Source organism: Ranitomeya variabilis, chromosome 5 (assembly GCF_051348905.1).
Source record: "Ranitomeya variabilis isolate aRanVar5 chromosome 5, aRanVar5.hap1, whole genome shotgun sequence".
Classification (NCBI taxonomy): domain Eukaryota; kingdom Metazoa; phylum Chordata; class Amphibia; order Anura; family Dendrobatidae; genus Ranitomeya; species Ranitomeya variabilis.
This window is the reverse complement of record NC_135236.1, coordinates 37322229-37332812: the sequence shown is the minus strand read 5'-3', so window position 1 is coordinate 37332812 and position 10584 is coordinate 37322229. Positions and strand designations below refer to the sequence as shown.

Genomic DNA, 10584 nt, shown 5'->3' with positions numbered 1-10584 from the left:
TCAGTGTTGTCACTGCTCTCTAGTGAATGGAAGGGCTGCATTTTCAGGGATGTCACGGCTGTCTAGTGAGTGGATAGCTTGTATTCTCAGTGATGTCACTACTGCTCTCTAGTGAGTGGATAGCTTGTATTCTCAGTGATGTCACTACTGCTCTCTAGGGAGTAGATCATTTGCATTCTCAGTGATATCTCTACTTCTCTCTAGTGAGTGGCTAGCATTCTTAGTGATGTCACTACTGCTCTCTAGTGAGTGGGTAGCTTGTATTCTCAGTGATGCCACTACTCTGTAGTGAATGGCTAGCTGCTTGCATTCTCAGTGATGTCACTACTGCTCTCTAGTGAGTGCATAGCTTGTATTCTCAGTGATGTCACTACTGCTCTCTAGTGAGTGGGTAGCTTGATTTCTCAGTGATATCACAACTCCTGTCTAGTGAGTGGGTAGCTTATTTTCTCAGTGATGTCACTACTGCTTTCTAGTGAGTGGATAGCTTTTATCCTCAGTGATACTACTCTCTAGTGGGTGAATAGCTTGCATTCTCAATGAGGTCACCACTCCCCTCTAGTGAGTGGATAGTTTGCATTCTCAGTGATGTCACTACTGCTCTCTAGTGAGTGGATATCTTGCATTCTCAGTGATGTCACCATTCCTCTCTAGAGAGTGAATAGCTTGTATTCTCAGTGATGGCACTACTTTTCTCTAGTGAGGGGATAGCTTGTATTCTGTCATGTCACTACTGCTCTTTAGTGAGTGGATATCTTGCATTCTCAGTGATGTCACCATTCCTCTCTAGAGAGTGGATAGCTTGTATTCTCAGTGATGGCACTACTTTTCTCTAGTGAGGGGATAGCTTGTATTCTGTCATGTCACTACTGCTCTTTAGTGAGTGGATAGCTTGCATTCTCAATGAGGTCACCGCTCCTCTCTAGTGAGTAGATTTATTGCACTCTCAGTGAAGTCTCCGCTCCTCTCCAGTGAGTGGAAAGCTTGCATTCTCAGTGATGTCACTACTGCTCTCTAGTATGTGGATAGCTTGCATTCTCAATGAAGTCACCGCTCCTCTCTAGTAAGTGGATAGCTTGCATTCTCAATGATGTCACAGCTCCTCTCTAGTGAGTGAATAGCTTGCATTCCCAATGAGGTCACCACTCCCCTCTAGTAAGCGGATAGCTTGTATTCTCAGTGATGTCACTACTGCTATCTAGTGAGTGGCTAGCTGCTTGCATTCTTAGTGATGTCACCATTCCTCTCTAGAGAGTGGATAGCTTGTATTCTCAGTCATGTCACTACTGTTCTTTAGTGAGTTGATAGCTTGCATTCTCAGTAATGTCACTACTGCTCTCTAGTGAGTGGCTAGCTTGATTTCTCAGTGATATCACAACTCCTGTCTAGTGAGTGGGTAGCTTGTTTTCTCAGTGATGTCACTACTGCTTTCCAGTGAGTGGATAGCTTGTATCCTCAGTGTTACTACTCTCTAGTGAGTGAATAGCTTGCATTCTCAATGAGGTCACCACTCCCCTCTAGTGAGTGGATAGTTTGTATTCTCAGTGATGTCACTACTGCTCTCTAGTGAGTGGATATCTTGCATTCTCAGTGATGTCACCATTCCTCTCTAGAGAGTGGATAGCTTGTATTCAGTCATGTCACTACTGCTCTCTAGTGAGTGGATATCTTGCATTCTCAGTGTGTCTCCGCTCCTGTCTAGTGAGTGAATAGCTTGCATTCTCAATGATGTCACAGCTCCTCTCTAGTAAGTGGATAGCTTGTAGTCTCAGTGAGGTCACCGCTCCTCTCTAGTGAGTGGATAGCTTGCTTTCTCAATGAGGTCACCGCTCCTCTCGTGAGTGGATAGCTTGAATTCTCAGTGAGGTCACCGCTCCTCTCTAGTGAGTGGATAGCTTGTATTCTCAGTGAGGTCACCGCTCCTCTCTAGTAAGTGGATAGCTTGTAGTCTGTGAGGTCACCGCTCCTCTCTAGTGAGTGGATAGCTTGTATTCTCAGTGAGGTCACCGCTCCTCTCTAGTAAGTGGATAGCTTGTAGTCTGTGAGGTCACCGCTCCTCTCTAGTGAGTGGATAGCTTGTATTCTCAGTGAGGTCACCGCTCCTCTCTAGTAAGTGGATAGCTTGTAGTCTGTGAGGTCACCGCTGCTCTCTAGTAAGTGGATAGCTTGTAGTCTGTGAGGTCACCGCTCCTCTCTAGTGAGTGTCCTCTCTAGTGAGTGGATAGCTTGTAGTCTCAGTGAGGTCACCGCTCCTCTCTAGTGAGTGGATAGCTTGCTTTCTCAATGAGGTCACCGCTCCTCTAGTGAGTGGATAGCTTGTAGTCTGTGTTGTCACTACTACTCTCTAGTGAGAGGATAGCTTGTAGTCTCAGTGTTGTCACTACTGCTCTCTAGTGAGTGGATAGCTTGCATTCTCCGTGATGTCACCGCTATGATAGGTGGCATTCTCAGTTATGTCACTGCTTCTTTCTAGTGAGTGGATAACTTGCATTTTCGTGATGTCACCGCTCTCTAGTGAATAGCACGCATTCTTATGTTTTTAAAGATTCAAAAATATATTAATAACCACTACCAGGTAATAGAACATTGACTCTATATTTATGATTCGCTTGGCACATTGAGTTAGACCAAAGATCCAGTGTCAAACCTAACAACGTTGGGTTTATGTTGCCTAAATATAACCATGTTACTGGACCCACTATTAGACTCCTCGCTGGTGAAAGATGTGTCATAAAGCCGATTTAGATGACACCATACGATGAGCTCTCTTCTGAGACCTAAAGATAAATAATTTCAGAAGACTACGTAAGATGGCAACCAGGATTGTTTCACGTTGTCTTCTCTGCCCGTCTTTATCTGAACGGGACTTCAACCTTTTAATTTTTGGAGAAGTACTTTTTGAAATTACTTAAAATAGTGTTCTATGCGAGGGCATTTTAAAACGACAGATGTGCGCCACGCAGAGGGATATGAGAAGCTCTGTTATTGGGAGAGGTGGTCTGCCAGAGGCTAGGATTGGAGGAGATGATGCCCTATATGTTCCTGGCAGAGGATGAAGAGAGCGATGCTCTGCAGGGCTTTGGTAGGATGGGGGAAAGGCGATGCCCTGCATACCATCTGTCTGGCTGGATGTGAGCTGCTAATCGCTCTAATCTGGAGTAGGAAGTGGAGGGGGAGCAGAGACCGTGACTTACAGAGACAAGAGAGCGAGCAGAGCTACAGGTGTGACATAGGGACTCCGAGGTGGCGGTGACGATGCTGTGTACATCTAGAGGAGACCACGCTCCATTGGGGTGCCAGAGCGAAGACAGGCAGAGGAAATAGGACCATGGAAATCATGTAGAAGGAGATGAAGAATCTGAGGATCATCACATCCATGGAGCTCACACTTCGTTTATCACTTTGCACTGTGCTGCTGTGCTATTTCTCTTGTGTCAATTACCGCTCCTCCAGCTCTTCTGTAATGTAATTACCCACCAATATTATCCTACAGGAACCCAGCTGTATAGTCCTTTCCTACCTACGTATATTCTCCAGATCCTTAACTGCACCTGTATTCTAGCCCAGATCCTCAAATACTACCTGTATTATCCTCCATATCCTCAGATACTACCGGTGTTATCCTCCACTGCCACCCGTATTATCCTCCATATCCTCAGATACCACCTGTGTTATCCTGTATATCCTCCACTGTCACCCCATATTATCCTCCATATCCTCAGATACCACCTGTGCTATCCTCCATATCCATCACTATCTACCACCCGTATTGTTTTCCACTACCACCCGTATTATCCTCCATATTCTACACTACCACCGGTAAAATCGTCCGTATCCTGCACTACCACCTATATTATCCTTTGTATCCTCCACTTCCATCTCTATTATCCTTCATATTATCCACTACCACCCGTATTATACTGTATATTCTCCACCATCACCTATATTATCTTCCATATCCTCCACTACCACCTGTATTATCCTTCATTTTCTCCACTACCATTATGCTTCATTTCCTCCATTACCAAGTGTATTCATTTTTATCTTTCTCTACTCCGCTTCACTGGTCAGTATGATTCTCTACATTGTCTACTACTCGTTATAATTAACTAAAACATTTTGGTTTTCCATACCCACCTGCACTATCCTTCAATACCCATTAATGGTTTTTTTTGTCTATAGGACCCATCCTCTATTATCCACGATATCCTCTACTTTTCAGTAGTATTTCCCTCCACTATACACTTGCATTATCCTTCACTACTACAAGTATTATCATCTATGCTCCACAATCTACTTGTGAGCTCTAGAGGGCCTCAATAGTCTCAATCCTCCACTACCTACCTGTATTTTCTTCCTCCTTCATCTTTCACTATTTTATTTTCTTATTCTCCATCCCCAACTGTTTGTAATATTTTCTTTTTTCCATCCTGCCTGTATTATGTTTTTTCTTTGTCCTATGCTACGTCCTTTATTATTCTCTTTTTATCTCTGTAGTCCACTACCTGCCTATATTAGCCTCTGTGTTCTCAGTCCTATTTGCCTGTATAATCCTCCCTGTTCTTCTTTACACTCCCTACTTGTATAAACATCCTTATTCTCCATCCATTGCTACCTGTGATACTATATGGTTCTATCTCTTCTCTGTCTTCGCGTCTCTCCTTGGATCTCCTTTGTTTCCACTATTTCCCTGGTCTTTCTATTGTCTGGGATGTTCTCCCATCGTCGTGGCAGTCAGAGGCGGGCTGGAAGGTTCAGTGTCGATGACCTGTATGGCTTTAATGTCTCCAAGAAGTTGAAGCCCCGAATAGATTTGAAGAAGAGAGGAGAAAATGGCACTGCTGGATCTCAGCTGCTCTCTCGGGACTCCCAAACTCAAGGCCACCAGAGCCAAGGAATGGCAAGCGGAATGAGATATAGGCAAGTAACTCTACGGTTACTTTATCATTCAAAATGAGGAGACAATTAAGTTGACATGTGCAGGAACTCCGGAGTCTTTGAGATGACCACCTAAAATTCTATTGAAACATTTTTTCAAAGTATGTTCCTGAAGAAGGTCTGTTCGTCTAATATATGACAAAACTGACCAGTAATCTGCATAGCAGATGGTTTTCTCAGAGGTGGTCTTCAGAAAGGTTTCACTGTACCTTACTATTTGTTATTTTTCTAATCGGATTCAGTCTTTTCACTTTAACGATGAAGGCCTATCCTCAGGATAAGTCATCAATGTCTGACCGGTGGGAGAGTAACGTCCGGCACCCCCTCTTATCAGCTGTTCTTTGTGTCAGCTGGAACTGCTTAGTTACGGAGCTGCGCATTGCAGCTTTGTCAACTCTATAGCGGCCACGACTGGGTACTGCACATCCGCCCCCTATTCAAATCAATAGGAAGCAGATGTGCAGTACCAGGCCGCAGCCACTATTCTGTTGACGGAGCTGCACTTTATCTCCGTAACTGATCAGTTCCGGCCGACATCGGGAACAGCTGATTGGCGGGGGGTGTTGGATGTTGCTCCCTCACCAAACAGGATGAGCCATCATTGTTAAATTAGTGGACAACCTCTTTAACCTTACAAACTACCACAGAAAGGTCAGCCCCAATATTTTATAAGTAGGAGCCCAATAAGTAAGTCAGGTGTCTTAGGCTGAATTGTGTGGAGACCAAGCTTTATCAGGAGTTTTGCCGTTAACTTATACAGTTTTTTGGCCTTTTTTTTCTCAGTTTCAGGTTTTGAAAAATTTATGGAATAATAAGAAAGCAGATGTCACTTCTTTTAAAAGGATCCCGATAGAATTTGCTCTAAACCTGGTACTGGCCAATCAAAGGGCGGCAAAAAAGATTTCTGGGAAAAAAAAATCTTCTAAACCGCTTCAAAAACTTTTCAAAATCACTTCAGAAAAAAAAATTCCTTCCAAAATGTTCTTTTACAAAACTGCTTCAGGAAAAAAGTCAGTGGCTTTTCTCTTGAAGTGACTTCGCCAACACTTTTCACTCGTTTTCTCAGTGGCTTCGTCGCTGGTGTCTATTACTAATATTACCATGTCTTCAATTATAGAGAATGGGCAGCTTTCCAACGAAGTCGCCCGAAGAATGAACATGTCACTTTTTTTAACCATTTCAGGGTTTCCGAACCCCAAGTCTGTTAAAGGAAGTGCCATAAGCCGGAACATGTGCACAGTAATCTTTTCACATTGCTGAGCGTTATGTTCATTCGTTGCTGCCCTTTTTTAGGCAGATTCCTTGTGTACTCTGCCTAAGGCTGCCATCACACTAGCAGTATTTGGTCAGTATTTTACATCAGTATTTGGAAGCCAAAACCAGGAGTGGAACAATTAGAGGAAAAGTATAGTAGAAACATATGCACCACTTCTGCATTTTTCACCCACTCCTGGTTTTGGCTTACAAATACTGATGTAAAATACTGACCAAATACTGATAGTGTGACGGCAGCCCAAAGGAGATGTATGCACATTGCCTAAAATGGAGCCTTTCCTGAAGGGGTTTTCCTTGAAAATCTTATTGTTTTTGAATTCGTCAAAATAACTCAGCATGCAGATAGTCTTGGGATGTTTTCATTTTTTCTTTCCGATTTTTGTCTCCAATCAAAGCTTGTGGTTTTTGAACTTCTCATGGTTTTTGGAAAGTTTCTGCTCTAAAAACTCTGCAAAAAACCCTTATTGTGAACGCACTCAGCTTTACTTGACGACGTGTATAAATGAACGCATAAGTGGTTGACAAAGGTTGAACTTGATGAATTTGTCATTTTTCAAACCTATGTAAGTGTAACTTCCGTGAGGAATGTTGCGGAAACTTTTAAGTCTCACGTTGGATTAAAATGACCCACTACTGATACCCTTCAAGTCATTCCAACATGGCTTGTTGCTTGGCTCACAGATCATCCCCCAGTCTTTAGACTTGTTTAAGATCTGTCACCAGCTCAAAAGTGGTTAGTTTTTGTTCTCTTTTTATTCCCGCTGTTCCTCTGGTTATTTTCTTTTTTGTGTTTTTAAAATCCGCCACACTGTCGCAGAGATATGGGCTTTTTAATCCTCATTTTTTATGGCCTTTACTAAGGAGGCGTGGCTCACAGGATCCTCTAGGGAGTGTCTCTAGGCTCTTCTGCATAATTACTCTGAGACACGCCCCTTTGTGAAGACCATGAAAAATAGCACTATATAAAAAGACCCATATCTCTAGAACCATATGGCGGATTTTAAAAATACGAAAAACTATAAAAACAGGGAGAAAAAATAAGAGAAAAAACTGGCCACTTTTTAATCTGGTGACAGGTCTTCCTAAGTTTATAAATATCTTGTAAAATAATGATGTATGTGATATTCTGTTGGGTGATGGGGCAAAGCAGAGGCATTGAGTTTCAAAACACTGGCATCAATTTTTGGCTTTCGTTCACATTGTCTTGCACATACCAACTTCTTCATAAAGATCTTTCTGTCCAGGGCTTATGTGTGGATAAAAACTGGAATGACAATAAGGGCAATAGGGTCTTATCAGGATAACAAAAGAAATGGTAAAACAGATTTGTTCACCTGGAGGGGTCGTGAAAGTCACAAAACCTTTGTTAACGCGTAAGCGAAGATGGCTGAGGCAGATCCACCAAACAGATAGAAAGTGGATGTAAAACTGTGCTGCTGAGAATCCAATATACAATAGGAGACCAGATGCGGTATGGATGAGGTTTTATTTGTCATCGCGTTTCGAGGTTATACTTCTTCACCAGGACTAACCACAATGATGATGTCCAGGGCTTATGACGGCACCATGAGTCATGCTCTATGTTCTCCTGATGTCCTGGTCAGGAGATCACGATATTTTGGAATCCTACTTCCTGCAATAATCCCACGTCCAATAAAAACAATCAGATAATGAATCAGGACATTTTTTAGATTATCCCATTGTAAAAAAAAAAAATACCAAGAAGGATAGAAAATGCTAAGAAATAATTCCTACAGGAGATGAAAATCGGAAAATCCTTCCGAAAAGATCCTGCTGTTCGAGAGGCGCAGAAATTGTATTATAAAATTTATTACAGGTTTTGCTTTTTATAGGTTTGTTTTATTTTGACAGTTTATGCTCCAAGACTGCGCTTTAGGGGTTGTAGTATTCTTAAATTAAAAAAAAACATAAAAGAGTAATGATTTTTATTCTTGTTGGGTCGATGTCTGTAGTCGCGTAGATCGGAGCAAATCTTGACTATACAAGGTGTCGTTCATTCAAGGAGTTGGTGGACGGGATTAGAAAAGCATGGCTGCAGTTTTGTCTATGTCATGTCTTAGTGAATGAAGCTGAGATGCAATTCTACAAACAGCTTGGGGGGCAGGTGTGGTGCTGTTCTTGGGGGGGATCTGCCATTTTTTTTTTTTAATCCAAGGCAGCCCATTTATTGTTTTATTATATTGACACCTCAAGTAAGGGCATATGTCCACAACATCTTTTTCAGGTGGTTGCCCATAATCGCCCTCCACTTCATTCAGACTGGACCCTTCAGAGCACCAGTTCTCAGGACTTGTGGGGGCCCTAGCAATCGTACCCCCAGCGATCGAGAAATTATCCAACATCTAATAGGTTTCAACCTTGAGAATACCCCTTCAACGCAATGTTGCCAAATGTGTCATTCACCCCCCTCATAACTGCTTAAGGCTACTTTCACACATCAGGTTTTTGCCGTCACCCACAATCCGTCAAATGTTGGAAAAAACGGATGCAACGGATCTGTTTTTTCGACGGATCCGACTAGCATATCCAGATAATTGTATTTTTAAAAAAGGAGCATGCGCCATTTAAAAAAAACGGAATCCAGCACCAGAATCCGTCATTTTCTGGATCCAGCACCTTCCGGCTCCCATAGGCTTCCATTCTAGCAAAAAGCCAGAAGCACCGGATCCAGCGCTTCCGGCTTTTTCGCCGGAGACAAAAAACGTTACTGTGTACGTTTTTCCCAGACGCCGGAAACAAAATTTTTGCCAGATGAGACGTAAGATCATCCGGCGCTAATACAAGTCTATGGGAAAAAAATGGATCCGGCGGCATCTTTCGCCGGATCCAGTTTTTTCAAAATTTCCCGGATTGAGCCTGACGTCGAAAGACGAATGTGTGAATGTAGCCTAAAGAAGACCATTTCTCTAATCTTTTTTTTTTTTTTCACCTAAATGCATGTGCTTGGGGCTGAAAATCATTTTTGCAATTTGGTCTCATCAAAAATGTTGGCTTTTACATGTCCCCATCACCACCAGCCTGGTAGTTCGCTCTTTTTCCCTTTTTGTGTTAGATTCTAGTGATGAGTGAACGTGCTCCGATAAGCTGTTTTCCGCCATGCTCGGGTGCTAACGGAGTGTCTTCGGCGCTCGAATAATATGTTCGAGTCCCCGCGGCTGTATGTTTCGCTGCTGTTCGACAGCCTTTTTGTTAGGCAATCCCTGTGTGTGTTGCCGCTGTTGAACAGCCGCAGGGACTCGAACATGTTATTCAAGAGCCGAAGACACTCGGTTAGCACACGATCATTATCAGATAACAATTTATCTGAGCACATTTGCCCATCACTATTAGATTCCTAATGAAAATGTCCTACAGAATCAGGACATGCTGAAAACTTTGGTTTTCTGACCACCTGGGCAGCCACAAAGTGTAATCGGGCCACCAATTAGTACATGAAGAAAAAAATACTTAAAGGGATAATCACCTGGCCACAGGTCACCCGCAGATCAGCAGAAAAGGAGTTCTTATCTCTGTTACAATATTGGGCGTCAGAACGGATGCCCAAGAAAGTCACTCTATTCCTTCTCTATGGAGCATCACTCTGCAGGCCTGGAGGGAATGAATGGGTTTGTGGTTAAGCATAGCTATTACTACACCGATGTAATGGGGATAAAAGTGTCCCGTGTTATCGATCGGTGCAGGTCTCAGCAGTCAGGCTTCCACAAGTGATTGCCTATTGTGCGGAGAGGCATTAATTTGCCTTCAGCTGGGAGCCTCTACTTTGGGAGTAACAGTTGAGTTACAGTGTCCTGATATAGCTGGACGTTATTTTTGTCATTAGAGATTATACCTGTAGCTTATTAATGACTGATAAACACGAGACTCCTCACTTGTATATAATATTTACTAATGGTAAAAAAAACCAAAATCCAACGACGAGGATGGGATTCGAACCCACGCGTGCAGAGCACAATGGATTAGCAGTCCATCGCCTTAACCACTCGGCCACCTCGTCTCCTGTTGTTGATGACTACATTTTAGGGGGCGTGTATCTGAGATGATGTTTTGGGGGTGTGGGTATTTAAATGAGCATCTTGCCATCCAATCACTTGTATTCTATAGTCATAGTCAGCCTATGGTAGCGTCTATGCTAATGGCTGCATTGCATTTTGGGACAGAGACCAGTAACTGATAAATTATAACAAAATATGGTTTACTGTAATCAGTGTATTTGGGGTCGGCTTAATGAACGCACATAATTAACATATTACGCATATTAATAATGTATGCCACCGCTCTCCCTCAGGTATTCAGGGTGATGACTTTCTCTATGGAGCTGCTAGAAAAAAAACATCAAGGGCAGCACTCGGA

General features: G+C 42.8%; 1 non-coding gene across 1 annotated transcript; it reads right to left on the bottom strand.

Moving 5' to 3' along the window:
- Nucleotides 1-10146: 10146 nt before the first annotated feature.
- Nucleotides 10147-10228, bottom strand: TRNAS-GCU (transfer RNA serine (anticodon GCU)). The gene has a single exon. It is a non-coding gene; the product is annotated as a tRNA-Ser (tRNA).
- Nucleotides 10229-10584: the final 356 nt, after the last annotated feature.